General features: G+C 46.4%; 1 protein-coding gene across 2 annotated transcripts in view; it reads left to right on the forward strand.

Annotated features, from left to right (window-relative positions):
* Window positions 1-371: 371 nt before the first annotated feature.
* Window positions 372-14,977, forward strand: part of SH3BP4 (SH3 domain binding protein 4) — a 92,860-nt gene continuing 78,254 nt past the window's right edge. Inside the window, exon 1 of one of the 2 annotated variants that reach the window (XM_040440577.1) lies at window positions 372-493. The gene's annotated coding sequence lies outside the window, so the exon portion shown is untranslated. The remainder of the gene's footprint in view (window positions 494-14,977) is intronic. The other variant, XM_040440578.1, reaches the window with a different exon arrangement.

A 14,977-nucleotide genomic window follows, 5' to 3' on the forward strand; every position in this document is an offset into this window, starting at 1 on the left:
CATTCATGTTGCGCAACATTTTTTATAACAGTCTATGGTGTCGCCCTGCAACATGCTGCGACTGCGATGCGTCAGTCACTCAAAAATCCAACGTGTCGCAGTGCAACACCATTGACTATTGCGACTTTTCTGCGACAAGAAGTGGCCGTGTAGCCCTAGCCTTATAAGTGATATGTTGTATTATGATACAATACTACTGTGACTCGTGTCGCTTCTTTATGTGTTTTCTGTAACATTTTGGGTGACGTCTGCCTCTCCCCAGTCCAGTAACCTGACCCTCATCATCAGGAGACAGACTGCAGCTCTGCAGGAGTTAATAAGGATCCCAGACTTCCCCCCACTCCGGCTCCTCCTCCGGGGCGGGGCCACGTGTAGCCCCTCCCTCCCGTCCTCTGAAAGCAGCTGGGTCTGTTCCCTTGGCGTGAATGCAGCTAGTAGCGGAGAGGATGGGGCTGCGGTGACCGGAGATCAGGAGGATCCCGTTATAACGGAGGTAAGAACACGGCGGAGCCGCCACTGCTCTGCTCTCGGTGTGATGCGTTACTTTGTATGTGTACTGCACAGTGTGCACGTTACATGTGCGTCTGCGGTGGACTGGTATCGTCTCTGCGTTTCTTTGCCAGCCTGTCTTGTGCACGCTGCCTGTTCTAATTGCCCCTCTCTGGGGTATTACCTTGCAAGATGTTTCTAGAGCATGGTGTGTGTGTGTGTGTCTGATGTTCTGTGTAGCGGGGCTAAGTTTGTCATTTGGCATACATCTCTGCTACATCCATCCCCCCCCCCTTCCCCAAAGTTTCCGGAGGTTCCCACAACTTGACATCTGCAAGTTGAAGCAGTGGCCATGGGGGCAGACATTTGTCTGGGACTTCCTGTCAGTAATTCCATGGAAGGATTTTAAAGGGGTTCTCCAGGAACTAGAAAAACATTGCTGCTTTTGATTATTTTATTTAAAGAAAAAAATCCAAAAACAGCACCATCCCTGTCCACAGGTTGTGTATAGTACTACGGCTCAGCCGCATTACCTTCAAAGGAGCGCCAATACCAGATACATCATACAACCCATGGTCAGCTATGGCGCTGTTTTTGGAATTAAGCGGGCCTTGCCCCTGCCACCTTAGGACAACTCCGCTGCCTAGCAATTAAGCAACAGTTGATAACATTTTGGACTTGGGATTTAATATCCCTTTAAGATTTGGCACATTGCATGATGGAAGTATCCGGCAAGCTCATGCCATAGGAATGTAATTGTCATTCCTCCCTTATGTAGATACCTTGGGGGCAGAAAGTGCGCGGTTCTTACGTGAGCCTGTTAACCTGCCGGTGCCGGATGTCCACGGAACACGGCGTTCTGGAACTTTTCAAGTAGTCTCTCTGGAGCGCTACCTAATATCTCCAGAATGTCAGCTGGACCCTTCCACAAAGGAAATGACTGCACAGCTATCCAAATAGCTCCTGATGTATTCCCCGCGCTCAGTTGTAACCCGTCCTCGGACTCTCCATCATGCTAATGACCCTAAAATTAGCTCCCTTGCTGTAAATGTTTACCCTCCCTGCATTCTCCTTCCATGAAATACCTTCTCCTGGGTCTAGGAGCCACTGTTTGCGTTCATGCCCCTCTCCCGCTGGCTCGGGATTATTCTGGATGCGTTTGGATTAGCCGTGTTATTTAGTAGGCACTATATATGCTTATAACGTGTGTGTGTGTGCTGTATTACATGTCTGCCGGCAGCTGGTGTGTCAGGTTACCTGGCCTGTAGGTCATGTCCTGGTTCCTGAGTGTGACGCCAACCGGTACTAAGCTCCAGTAATGATCGTTTTGGACCCATAGGCAAAAAAAAATTTAATTGCGAGAAAAATATCAGGTTTATTTTACTTTTTAGATTGCCATTTTATTATAATTGAGACATGCATGTGAATCGTAGTGATCATGGACAAGAACCTCCACTATAGAACTAGGTCTGGGTTCAGTCCGCACCGCAAAAAAAAAAGTAGAACATTTTGCAGGACCAAATCCCACGTAGCGCCTCCACGCCGTAGCTTGCTGATTGCGGACCCATTCAAGTGGATGAGTCTGCATCCGTGATACGGAGTGCACGCGGCCTGTGCCCGTATTTGCGGACCCGCTGTTTGCAGGTTGCAATATGGGCATGGCCGTTCGTGTGCAAGCCCCCTACAAAAAGAATTGTGTGAACAGACACATTGAAATCAGTGGGTACGTTGGCTGTCCGTGGAAAAATGCGGTCAGCACACATCAGTGAAAAATGGAAATGTGAACAAGACCTTAGGCCTCATTCCTGCGTCGGTGATGAAATCCATGATCAGACGCTCAGTGATTCATCCTTGATTATTTCTGTGAAGAGTCCACGTTTGGTCCGTGTGTCCGTTTTTTGCTCTCTGTGTGCCATCCGTGTTCCACGGACACTGCACAGCTGAAAATTAATTTTCAGAACATCTCTTAATGGTCTGGAGACACGGCATCAATCTTGTGTCCGTGTTTTTCACAGACCCATAGACTATAATGAGCATGACAAAATAGGGCACGGACTGTGGTAATACACACATTAAAATGAAAGGGTATGTGCTGTCCGTGAATCACTGACGTGTGAATGCGGCCTTAGGCTTCTTGCACACGACAGTATGCCCCCCGTGGCCGTATTGCGGCCTGCATACGGCGGGGCTGCAATACACGGGACATCGGCCATGTGCATTGCGCATCACTGATGTGGAGCCATTCACTTGAATGGGTCCACAAATCCAGAGATGCAGTGCGGCATGGAACCACAGAACGGAAGCACTACGGAGTGCTTCTGTGGTGGTCCGTTCCCGCAAAAAGTTAGAACTTGTCCTATCTTTTTGCGGAACGGACAGATCGCGGACCCCATTCAATTGAACGGTTTCACAATCCGCATGTGGTTGGCCCACGGTCGATGCCCGTGCATTGCATTTCAAATTGGGTATTGCCAACTGGAACCCCTGACAGAAACATAAAAAAGGCAGTGTGACCTGAGAACATACCCTTTTGGCCTAATGACTGTATTTTTAGTCTGCATTTTTTACAAATCAGATTCAGACCCATTCATTTTAGTGGGGCCACAAAAAATGCGGACAGCAAACTGTGTGGTGGTGTCTGCATCAGTATGTCCGTTCTGCGGCCCTGCGAAAAACATAGAACATGTCCTATTCTTGTCCGTTTTGTGGACAATAATTGCCATTTCTAACATAGGGCTGGACCTGCGGAAGGGTAAAATGCAGGATGCACACAGCGTGGATCGCAAAACCGATAGTCGTGTGCATGAGGCCTTCGCTAGCAATTTGGTTCTAACACCTGGCTAGACCTGTCCATCAGGGGCCCCTATTGAGTAACGGTGCACATGGTACTGCACACGTGCTGGTTACTTATGCCATGCACAGTGTAACTTATTTGTAAAATTGAATACACAGTGACCGCCCCTTTAATAGATCAGCAGGGGCTCTCTTGTCCCGACAGAGTATCAGTAGAATGCAGGTTTCCACACAGACCTCTGGCCTAATTCGCGCAAACCTAAAGCTACTTTCACACTTGCGTTGTTAATTCCAGTATTGAGATCCGTCACCCAAAAAAAAAAACGGATCCGCTGCTATTGATTTACATTGTTTTCAGTGCCGGATCCGATTTTACGACCGCATACAAAACCGCAGTTTGCAGTCACAAAACGGAGTGCTGCCAGAGGAAGATCTTTCTATTCCAAACGCATGAGGACTAAACGGAAACGTTTTTTTCAGGTATTGAGATCCTCTGCCAGATTGTAATACTGGAAAACAACAGCTCAAGTGTGAAAGTAGCCTAATTTTACATATGTGCTTGTCCGTGTGTACAACAGACTCCGCTCTGGCCCATAGAAGTAAATGGCGCTAGTCACGCCTCCATGTGGACAGAGGATTCCTGCACAGAAACTCAGGGCATGCGCTACTTTGGCCGTTTCTCACAGAACATGGACCTGGAGACCATAGTCGCCAGGTCTGTGCCCTACATGAACATACGGATCTCTCTGCCATATATAAAATTGTATAAAACATTGATGCAGGCGGTTGAGTCTGGCCTCGACCTGTGTCATGCCACAGGGCAGCACCCACAAGCTGTCCTAAAACAGAGGAGCAGTCTTCCATCATACAGAGGCCTAAGTGATGGCAGGCTAATCGCCTAATAATCACTCGTTCACACACACTGGGCCTTTTGCATAAAAATGTGCACACAAATGTTTTGCATAGTAGTCGCAATATAGCTTTCAACTTTGTAAAGTCGGTTTAAGCATGAAAGTACTACTAGGAGAATTTGGGGGGGACATTTATCAAAACTGGTGTGAAGGCAAGCTGGCTTGGTTGTCCATACCAGCCAATTGGATTCCAGCTTTCATTTTCCAAAGAAGCCCTGAAAAATGAAATGTGAAATCTGATTGGTTGCTATGGGCAACTAAGCCAGTTTTCCTTTACACCAGTTTAGAGAAATCTACTCCATTGTTTGCACTGGTTTTATGCATGAAGGCCTCATTGTGAATAGAAAACTACATTTCCTTTTTTCCTCAGGACTAATATTTGACATGATCATATCTGACAATAAAGCCTATTAGAGGAAACTGTGGGCCAGGGAGACATCACTGCCGTCTCGGCATTCAACTGTATTGCTGTCCTGAGTACAGCAATGCAGTTGAATATGTAGAGCTGAGCTTTTCCACAATGAAAGCGCTCATTGCCCAGGGCCCTTCTGCTGCCCCCCTCTTGCCCCTACCTGGCCTCATTGGTGGTGCACCCCTGGTTATCAAAATCAGATTGTCGGGGGTTCAACACCCGGGATCCCCACCAATCTGCTGTTAGCGGCCAGCGCTCCATGAGTGTCGCGGCCTCTTCCTAGGCCATGTGACATCACCGCACATCGGTCACATGGCCTAGTTGCAGCTCAGCCCCATTGAAGTAATTGGGACAGAGCTGCAGTGCGAAGCGCAGCCACCACACCATGTACAGCTCTGCGCTTGGACAACTGAAGGAGTCGGCTGCACTCACCAGAGCTCTGATGAGCGTGACTCCCTGAAACGGCTGATCGGCGGGGGTGCCGGGACTCATGAGGATAGGTCATCATTGTCCATTTCTGGATAACGCCTGCTTCTGCTATTGAACGATGTATACTTGCCTGTCCCAGCAGCTTCGGTCCTGCGAGCTGGCTCATGTGTACACATCACTGCTGAAGCCAGTTATTGGCGGTAGTGGAGCAGGTGACCGTGCCCGGCTCAAAGCAAATAAGCCAGGGAACAGGACATGGACACACGTGAGTCAGTGCAGGGAGCAGTTACGTATGAATCTGTCCATAGCGGAAGCAGGCTGTAAGCAACACTTAAAAGGGTTCTGCAGTTTGTTTAATGATGATCTATCCTCTGGATAGATCATCAGCATCTGATCCGCGGGGGTACAACACCCTGGACCCCCGCTGATCAGCTGTTTGAGAAGGCAGCGGCGCTCCAGGAGCGCCGCGGCCTTCTTGCTGTTTACCGCAGGCCCAGTGACGTCCGGACTAGTATCAATGGCCTGGGCTAAGCGCTGTTCACTTGCTGATGCTCTAGCCAGAGGATAGATCATCAGTTTAAACAAACTGCAGAACCCCTTTAAGTTAGTTAAACCCCTTTTTTAAGGAAGACTTTCCAAAGCCAGCACTGGGATTGGATCACATCCTGGGTGCTCAAGAACGCCCTACACACGAGTGTAGCCATTTTTGTGGTCTGCAAATTGCAGGTCCAGAAAATACGGATACCAGATGTGTGTTCTGCATTTTGCGATCGGTACATCCTGCCTTCTGTTACAACTGGCTGTTCTTGTCTGCAAAATGGACAAGAATAGGACATGTTCTATATGCAGTATGCAGGCCTGCAGGGTATTGCGATGAGAGGTCACGGTTACTTAGGCAAACGAGGGTTGCTAGGGGTTACTCAGTTTGTAGGATGACCCTGGGCAGCGTACAGCAGTGATGGAGAGGCTGGCACAGAAGTCCTCTGGGGCGCACTCTGTATATAGGGACCAGGCCTGATGGTGGGTGAGGTGCCCTGGATGTTGCAGATGTTTAATGTGCCTAGGGCAAGGTCCCTTTTAAGGTTCGTGACGCCAGTGCCTTTAACGGTGGCACACCGATTGGTAGTAGTATTAAGTGAGGAACACGTTGTTGTGGTGAACCAAACTTTCTTTACTGGAAACAGTTCAACTTTATACTGTTTGAATTCAGTTCCACTTTGCAGCAGTAATCAATAGCAGGCTTTACATCAATGGCAGGTAATGTTCTTTGCAAGATACTCAGAGGGTAAAATCATCACTCACAGACCAGGCTGCACTATTCCTCAGATATCCTGGCTGTCTGTATCCCAAGGCCCGTATGCCCTAATGCTGGCTTTTATCCTTGGTAGCAATCCTCCTCAGGTATATATCCCTTGCTTTTAGTTTAATGATCCTTCATCTTGACTAGCTGGAACACTGGCTCTGCTCTGGTTAGGGAACTCCAGGTTTCTCCCAGGAGGCAAACTCTTCTTTTGGGGTAAATCTTCTGAGCTAACAGAGGCTCAGGAACTTCAGGCAGGCTAGACTGCACTTACTAGCCTCCTGGACTGCTCTGATCCTTCCTGTCTGGGCCTAACTATATCTATATATCTATATTAGGGGTTCCCTAGCTCCCTCTAGTGCCTAGGGTGTAGTTCCTCCTCCTAACAGGCCTGATACCCAGATAACACAGGAAAAATACACAACACATCATATCAATTATAATGATCATATTAACCCTTGTGTAGTACCCACATTTACCTAGTGGGACACTATATATATTTTATTTATTTATTTTTTATTAATAAATGGAAAAAAATGCAATTCAGATGCAGACCAAAACTACAGTTGTGTGCATTAGCCCTAAAACTGTCTTGTAATTGTCCGATCTGATGCACTAAATGTACATGGAGCCATAATACCGCCATGTGCAGGAGCCGTTATTCTTGTACTGTGAGGAGGATGGGAGGTTTATGGTAGGTTTATAGGCCATAAAAGTTGTCTATCTCGGCTGTAAAAGCTGTGACTACGTATTTACTGCTTCCGTAAAGCTGATAAAATTAATTGCCTCGTTTTTCTGTGCTAATTTCCCGAACCTGTGGGACCTGACAAACATGAAGGCTCCTGGCGATGTAAACCTCGATTCCACACCACACCTGCCTCTTTCTTCCATGAAGGAATTACCAGTACAATGACTGGGATAATGGGAAATCTTACAGCCTGGTATAGTAAAGCACAGTTGTGCTTGATGGCCGCAGCTTTTTTACCTCACGTCTTCTCTCGGACGCCCTGTGTTTTACGTAAATGAGGCTCGCAAAGCTTGAAAAGGGAGACAACAAGCGGATGTCAGGGCAGCAGCTGAAGTCTCCATGGTAATGTGTGTAAGGCCCAGGCTCTCCGGAGGCTTTTATCAGGGTAAATGTACGTTCATGGTCCCAGCTGCTCTGAGACTGTACAGTACGTGACGTGCAGCTGTACTCGGATTAACGCTTTCCTTGCGCCCAAGGTGTATTGCAGCGTAATTTCCATCTACCTGTATCTGGAAAGGTTAAGGTTGCGGTTTATTTATATAATTGTGACGAGCGTCGGCTGCCAGTACTCTGCTTTGTATTACTCCAGCTGTTCTCCTCCTGTGTACTACTCCTGTCTTCGTAAATAAACCACATTTGCCACGTCTCCAGCAGTGACATCTGAGCTCAGACGCCTGCGGGCGTGTGTATGTCGGGGACACAGGTACTAGACAATGAACTATAATTTGTCATCCATTCTTAATTCTGCGAGCGTCCGAGGTCCATACTACCAATACACCTGGTAACGGGTTTTAGGTTTTCTTCAATTCAAAGCGTCTGAATGAAAGGGAATGTCTCGTCTGAAAATGAACAATTGATTCCATCTTGGTGCTTGCACTTGCTCATTTATGTATAAATAAAAAAAGGGGTAAGGGCCCCTTTCACACGAGCGAGTTTTCCACGCGGGTGCAATGCTTGAAGTGAACGCATAGCACCTGAATCCTAACCTATTCATTTCAATGGCTCTGTGCGCATAAACTTTGTTTCTCACGCATCATCTCTGCATTCCCTGAGAATCGCAGCATGTTCTATATTGTGCGTTTTTCACACAGCCCATAGAAGTGAATGGGTCTTCAGTGAAAAACGCATTGCACCCGTTTGACATGCGATTTTCATTGATGGTGATGTTTGTAGATCTTCAGGGGTTTTCGTTTTTTTTTTTTTACGCGTGTGAAAAACGCATCAAAACTGATTGCACCCGGGAGGAAAAAAATTAGCAACTGAACGCAATCGCAGACAAAACTGACTGACCTTGCTTGCGAAATTGTGCGAGTTTCACTGAACGCATCCTGAGCCAATCCGTATAGTTCGTTCGTGTGGCGGAGTCCTAACTCTGCAGCGATTCAACATACAGACAAAATAAAGGTATTGTTTTGATCAGCATGATCAACTCTACCAGACAACATGCCTGCTTTAATAGGGTTGATCATGCTCGCATATGCTCTTTTTAAAGCTGGCCTCACACGTCCCTCAATAGCTGTGGCTTTGAAGTTGCAGATTTTTCATGCGGCAAATCCGCAGCATTGTACAGTACCTTGAAAGTGGATGAGAGTTTAAAAAAAAAATCTCATTCACACGCTGCTTACAAGAAACTCAGAGTAAATTGACCTGCGCTGCAAGTTTGAAATCTGTAGCAATGTCCGTTTATGCTGCCCATCTCCCCAGTGGATTTCACACTTTGCAATGGAGAGGGTGAAATCCGCTGAATTTTTCTGTGGCAAAAACTGATGCGATATTTACTGTCTTTGTTGCGGTTTCTGCTGCAGAAACGCAGAAAAAAGAGTATTTTTCCTGCTAAAATGTGTGGATGAACCCTACATGGTCCTTTTGGCTATGCTGGAACTTTTGAGCCCCTAATGAAAATTGTAAAAAAAAAAAAAAAAAAAAAAAAATTAGCTTTTAGAGGTTTGGGTTAAAATAAATAAAGCTATGCCTATATTTACATGTATGCATCATTTTATATTGTGTTTGTATTTTTTGTGCTTTCCACTCTTCTAGCTGAAGCAAATATTATGCTCCAGCATTAGGATGCCTGGTGTGCGTGCCAATCTGCTTGTGTGGATGACAGCCTTTCACGCCAAATCAAGCAGCTGGTAAAGACATATGTTTACAGTCAAAATTGTACATGGCTGCCTTTAATCAAAAACCTTTTAATCTCCATGCAGTGGTGGCTATACAGTCATTAGTGCCCTGTTTCACATTAGTTTGCTTTAATGTGTTCTATCACATTTCCATCAGGTAGTTTATATGGTTTGTGGTTTCTTGAGTTGTTACATTCTTTCAATACGTTTCCTTTTATTTATTTACTCGGTGCAGGAATATTTGTGAGATGTTTTGGTGACATCTTGTTTCAGGGCAAGCAGTTTGCATAGGAAAAGGTGGATCTCCTATTTGCATGCCTTGACCCCGCTCATTTAGGCAAATGTCAGGTCTTAACCACAATTTGTCGTTTCAGGATTTACTGCACTGTTGTCTGCATATAGGCAACTAACAAGCGTTTTACTGGTAATAGCCATGCAAATGTCTATAAATCTTTCCCTTCAGATACATGATGGTTCTGCGGACAAATACCCTTACATTTCCCACCCATGGGGACATAAGCTGTTTGCCTGCCACGTTGGTTTGTTTATGTAACCCACAACTAGCTTATTGTTTCTGAATGATGGGGGCGGTTGCAGTCAGCCCATATCATAAAGCCCATCTATAGAGTTGGTTGTATTCAGCAAGAAAAATCATGGCCAGGGCCATGACCTTGCTGGGTAAAGACGCACAGCAGCATTCCTGGCCTTAGAATGTCTGATGAACTTTAGGCTCCAGACCGAGCTTTGGACGGGGAGAAGCGTTCAGTGACCACAGTACCTATTATGATGTCTACGTGGGCATCAGTGGATAATTGGTAAGGATTCAGGAACATTGGCTGCCCTTCTTCTGCTTCAAGTACAACAACCTGTAATGTAGATCAAATCGCAGGAATACAAACCCTATAGGTGGTCATACCAAACGATTATACAGCCAACAGCCCTCTCTTCCGATTTCCCCTATGCATATACACACTCGGCTCAGCTGCATGCAGCAGCGTTTGACAAAAAGCTGGCATTTAGGCGTATTTCGCATGGGCGATATGGGATGAGTCGGGGTCTGTGCAGGGAAAAACTGATGGTTTTGCACACAGGTTTAATCAGTTTTGTTTGTGATTGCGTTCAGTGTTTGTTTTTTTCCGCGTGCACGTGATCAGTTTTTGATGCGTTTTTCATGAGCATGAAGGAAAAACTGAAGATTAAAGCTAGGGCTACATGCGACAAAAAAGGCACAGCTAGTCGCGCAACATTTTTTGTAATCCTAGTTGTGGTATCGCAGTGCAACATGCTGCAACTGCGACCCAACCGTTGCTCAAAAATCCAGCTTCGACATCGTTGAGCATCACAAAAAAATGCCGTGTGAGTTTTCAGCGACAAGAAGTTGCGTGACACATGTCGCCGTGTAGCCCTAGTCTAAGGATACGTTCATATGACCGTGTATTTTGCAGTCAACAAAAAGTATAGAGGACCGTGTGACGTCCGTGTTGCATATCTTTTATCTAGCTCCTGAAGATACGTGGTGAATGCATGTCACAATTTTATTTATTTTTTTTTATTTTATTTTTTCTCTGACCCATTGTAACAATGCCTATCCTTGTCCACAAAACGGACAAGGATAGGACATGTTCTATCTCATTTTGTGAGGCTATGGCACGGACATACAGATGAAGACAGCACACGGACAGCAATTGCAATGGGCCCGCATCCTGTGCACAAATAATGCGGATTGGATGTGGACGAAAAATACGGTCTTGTGAATAGGCCCTTACACTGAACACTCATAGCACCCAAAAAGTGATAAATGCGTTGCATATGGATGTCCTTTGTTTCTTACACAAGTCGTATTTATTTCTATGGGGCCATGGTTGTGTGAAAAACGCACAATATAGAACATGCAGCGCTTTTTCCTGAATGCAGAGACGATACGGAAAACTCGCTTGTGTGGAAGAGTCTTATACCACCGGATCCCTGTCTGATCCAATTATAGTTAATGGGGATCCGGCAGTCTGCGGTGGTAATCCGCTATGACTGTTACAGAAATTCTGGGAGTCTGTTGCTCTGCTGGAATGGACTACCGGAATTAAAGGGGTTATCCAACCCCTTAAATACAGCCAATAGCAAGCTGCGATGGGAATAAGCCTCCCTAGCAACACCCGCGATGCTTGGGAGGCTCGTCCATCCCGGCATGCTATTGGTTGCCCACCTAACCCACACACAACAGCCCCCCCCCCCCCCCCCCAAAAGTCTGATTTCATCCGCGTGATGGGGAGAGGCAGTGGCGACTGTGCGGGCATCAGAAGCGACCGGGAAGCCAGGTCAGTACAACCTGTGTGAGGGAACCGGGCGTTTGGGGGAAGGGATTTTAGGGGTTGGAAAACCACTTTAGGGCCGGAGATGTGAACCTACACTAAAGGAAGGTTTAGGTGCTCCAATGTACAGATTGTTGGGAACGAGCGTTCAGAGGAATGTTTGTTCTCGATAATCTGCCTGATTATCGGGCAGTATAAATCCACCTTAAAGCTACGGAGTTTACGAGATACTGCCGGACCCCATAGACTATAATGGGATCCAGCCACTTTCCAATATAGGCGCCGGTTTATGGTCAGACATAAAACCGCAGCATGCAGTGGTTTCTATCCGTCTGAAGCAATTATTTTGCCGCAAAGCAGAAGGATCCTGTTATAGTCTATGGGGAATGGCAGTATCGGGTTAGGCCAGATCTGGTGAGCTGTGGCAGATGTTCTCTGCTGGATACTGTGGATGTGGACGTAGCCTAACTTGTGTACACCTGACACCGTCCCCTCTGTGTGCAGACCTGCTCCGTCTCAGTTGCCCTGGATAAACCACTGAGAATAAATACTGCACTTGATCTTTGTCGCGATCAAGGCCGAGAAGCAAATTTTTATAATTTTTTTTTCCCTGGTATAAATCGCCCATTTGCGCCATAGTTTTCAATAACTTTCACTCCTCTCTTGGCGGCCTCTGCTGCATTTATTATAGCTGAGATGGCGTGTTGGTTGTCGTTCTTGGAGAATGGTTGTCATTTTGTCCAGGCGGTGCGGGATCCTGGGAGGGAGAGGGTGCGGGAACTCTGCTTTCTCTTTTGATGAGAGGATTAAGGCCGATTTCCCTGCCCTCTCAGATCCTCCATCCTCTTGCTGCTTCCTAAACAAGTTAACCACTTGCTGTCTGGCACGGTCTCTCCTTGCTGGCCAGCCACCAGCCGCAGGATGAGCCATCCAGTTCCTCAGTACTGCCATTGTTTATTCAAAGATATTCTTGGCTCGTTCATTGATGTAAACCTGCATTGTGCCAGGCATTTCTGATTCCTGCCTGCCCTTTGTTAGCTGCGTCTAAAAGCACTGAATGTACACCTCAAAGGTTAAGCCGTCATTAAGAAGCATTAGTTTTATTGCAGTACATTGTCGTATTAATGTTCACGTCACAGTGATCCAAAAACTGTTCTATGAATTCTTGCCGCTATTTTGTTTGTTTTTTTTGTTTTTGTTTATTTTGTATGTTCTCTTCCTGATGCTTATTATTATTATTATTATTATTATTATTTATTATTATAGCGCCATTCATTCCATAGCGCTGTACATATGATAAGCGGTGCACATACATAATACAGACTGGGATGGGATGGAGCTACAATCTCCTGCAGAGCTGGTGCCAAATGTATGAAGCTGCTCCTGGTAGACAATGTACGTCATGCAGGACATCGAGGGCCCCGTCAATCAGCTAATTGATGTAGAAGAGCCCCCCCCCCCCACTAATTTGATAACCGATACTTTGGGTAAGATATCAATATCGTGGTCCTGGAGTACCAATGTACCCCTATAAAGTGTATCCTCTGTTGCCCAGTTGTTCAGTCTGACATTCAGTGGCTCATCTGACCATCCTCTGACCACCGCTGAGATCGGACCTTCCAGTTCCATCACGTTGCACTGTTAAGCACTTGGCAAGACTGGTTCGTTACTTACAGAATAAGGCCTCATTCAAATGTCTCACACATTTCCATTGAGTTTCATGTGTTTATTCACACATCCTTCTCCAGTGACCATGGGTCAGTGGAAAAACAACGAAGACGTGTCAGTGGCGCAGACCAAACTTGCCCATTGAAGTCTATAGGTCAGTGAAAACCACTGACAGAACACAGATGGCACCTGGCCATTGGTAAGAGAAGCTCTTGAAATCCCTTTTAAGCATAGCAGTGCACACGGAATACAATAGACACGCCAAGGTCAAAAACTGACAATCATGATGGGTGATTGAGATGTCAGATCTGTACAAGTAAGGCTACTTTTACACCTGCATTAGGTGCGGATCCGTCTGGTATCTGCACAGACGGATCCGCACCTATAATGCAAACGCTTAGATCCGTTCAGATTGTCAACTTCAAATGGATCCGTCCCCATTGACTTACATTGTAAGTCTGGACGGATCCGTTTGCCTCCGCACGGCCAGGCGGACACCCGAACGCTGCAAGCTGCGTTCAGGGGTCCGCCTGCTGAGCGGAATGGAGGCCAAACGGTGCCAAACTGATGCATTCTGAGCGGATCCGCATCCTCTCAGAATTCATTAGGGCAGTACGGATGCGTTCGGGGCCACTTGTGAGAGCCTTCAAACGGAACTCACAAGCGGAGCCCCGAACGCTAGTGTGAAAGTAGCCTTAGGCTGTATGTATGTGATAGTGTATTTTGCAGTCCACAAATCATGGATACCGGCCATGTGCATGCCACATTTTCCTAATAGAACTGCCTATTCTTGTCTGGAAAATGAACAAGAATAAGACATGTTCTATAACTTGTGTTATGGCATTTTCAGCGGCCCTGTAGAAATCTATAGGTCCATGTACTAAGCATGAGCTCTTAATGTGGCCTATGTGATCAGTATGCTATACAATCATAGTGTAAGGGCATCCACAAGGTATTTACACAAGGTTTTTCGTATGGAAAAGAGTAAGGTCTCTGTGCATTGGGGACTGCAATTTGCGGTCCCCAATGCATGGCTAACATTCGTGTGGATTCCACAGACAGATCCATTCAGCCTAAATGGATCCGTGATCTGTCCGTACTGCAAAAAAATAGAACATGTTCCTTGTATTTTTTTGTGTGCCGAGGCACAGTGAGAAACCCCATGGAAGCACTCAGTTGTGCTTCCGTGGAGTTCAGTGCCTCCGTTCCGGATCCATTTAAGGCTACTTTCACACTGGCGTTTTAGTTTCCATTTGCGAGATCTGTTCAGGGCTCTCACCAGAGGTCCAAAACGGATCAGTTTTGCCCAAATGCATTCTGAATGGAAAAGGATCCGCTCAGAATGCATCAGTTTGGCTCCGTTCCGCCTCCATTCCATTCCGCTTTGGAGGAGGACACCAAAACGCTGCTTGCAGCATTTTGGTGTCCGTCTGAGCCGAACGTATCCGTTCTGACACACAATGTAAGTCAATGGGGACGGATCCGTTTTCTATGACACAATAGAAAACCGATCCGTCCTCCATTGACTTTCAATGGTGTTCAAGACGGATCCCTCTTGGTTATGTTAAAGATAATACAAACTGATCCGTTCTGAACAGATGCAGACGTTCGTATTATCTGTACGGACCTGTCTGTGCAGATCCATGACGGATCCGCACCAAACGCGAGTGTGAAAGTAGCCTAAGTGAATGTGGAGTGCACATGACCGGTGCCTGCATATTGCCAACCCGCTGTTTGTGGGCCGCATTATCGGCATGGTCAGGCAACGGCTGTGTGCATGAGCCCTAATACAGTACCAGCA

This window comes from Bufo bufo, chromosome 7 (assembly GCF_905171765.1).
Source record: "Bufo bufo chromosome 7, aBufBuf1.1, whole genome shotgun sequence".
Classification (NCBI taxonomy): domain Eukaryota; kingdom Metazoa; phylum Chordata; class Amphibia; order Anura; family Bufonidae; genus Bufo; species Bufo bufo.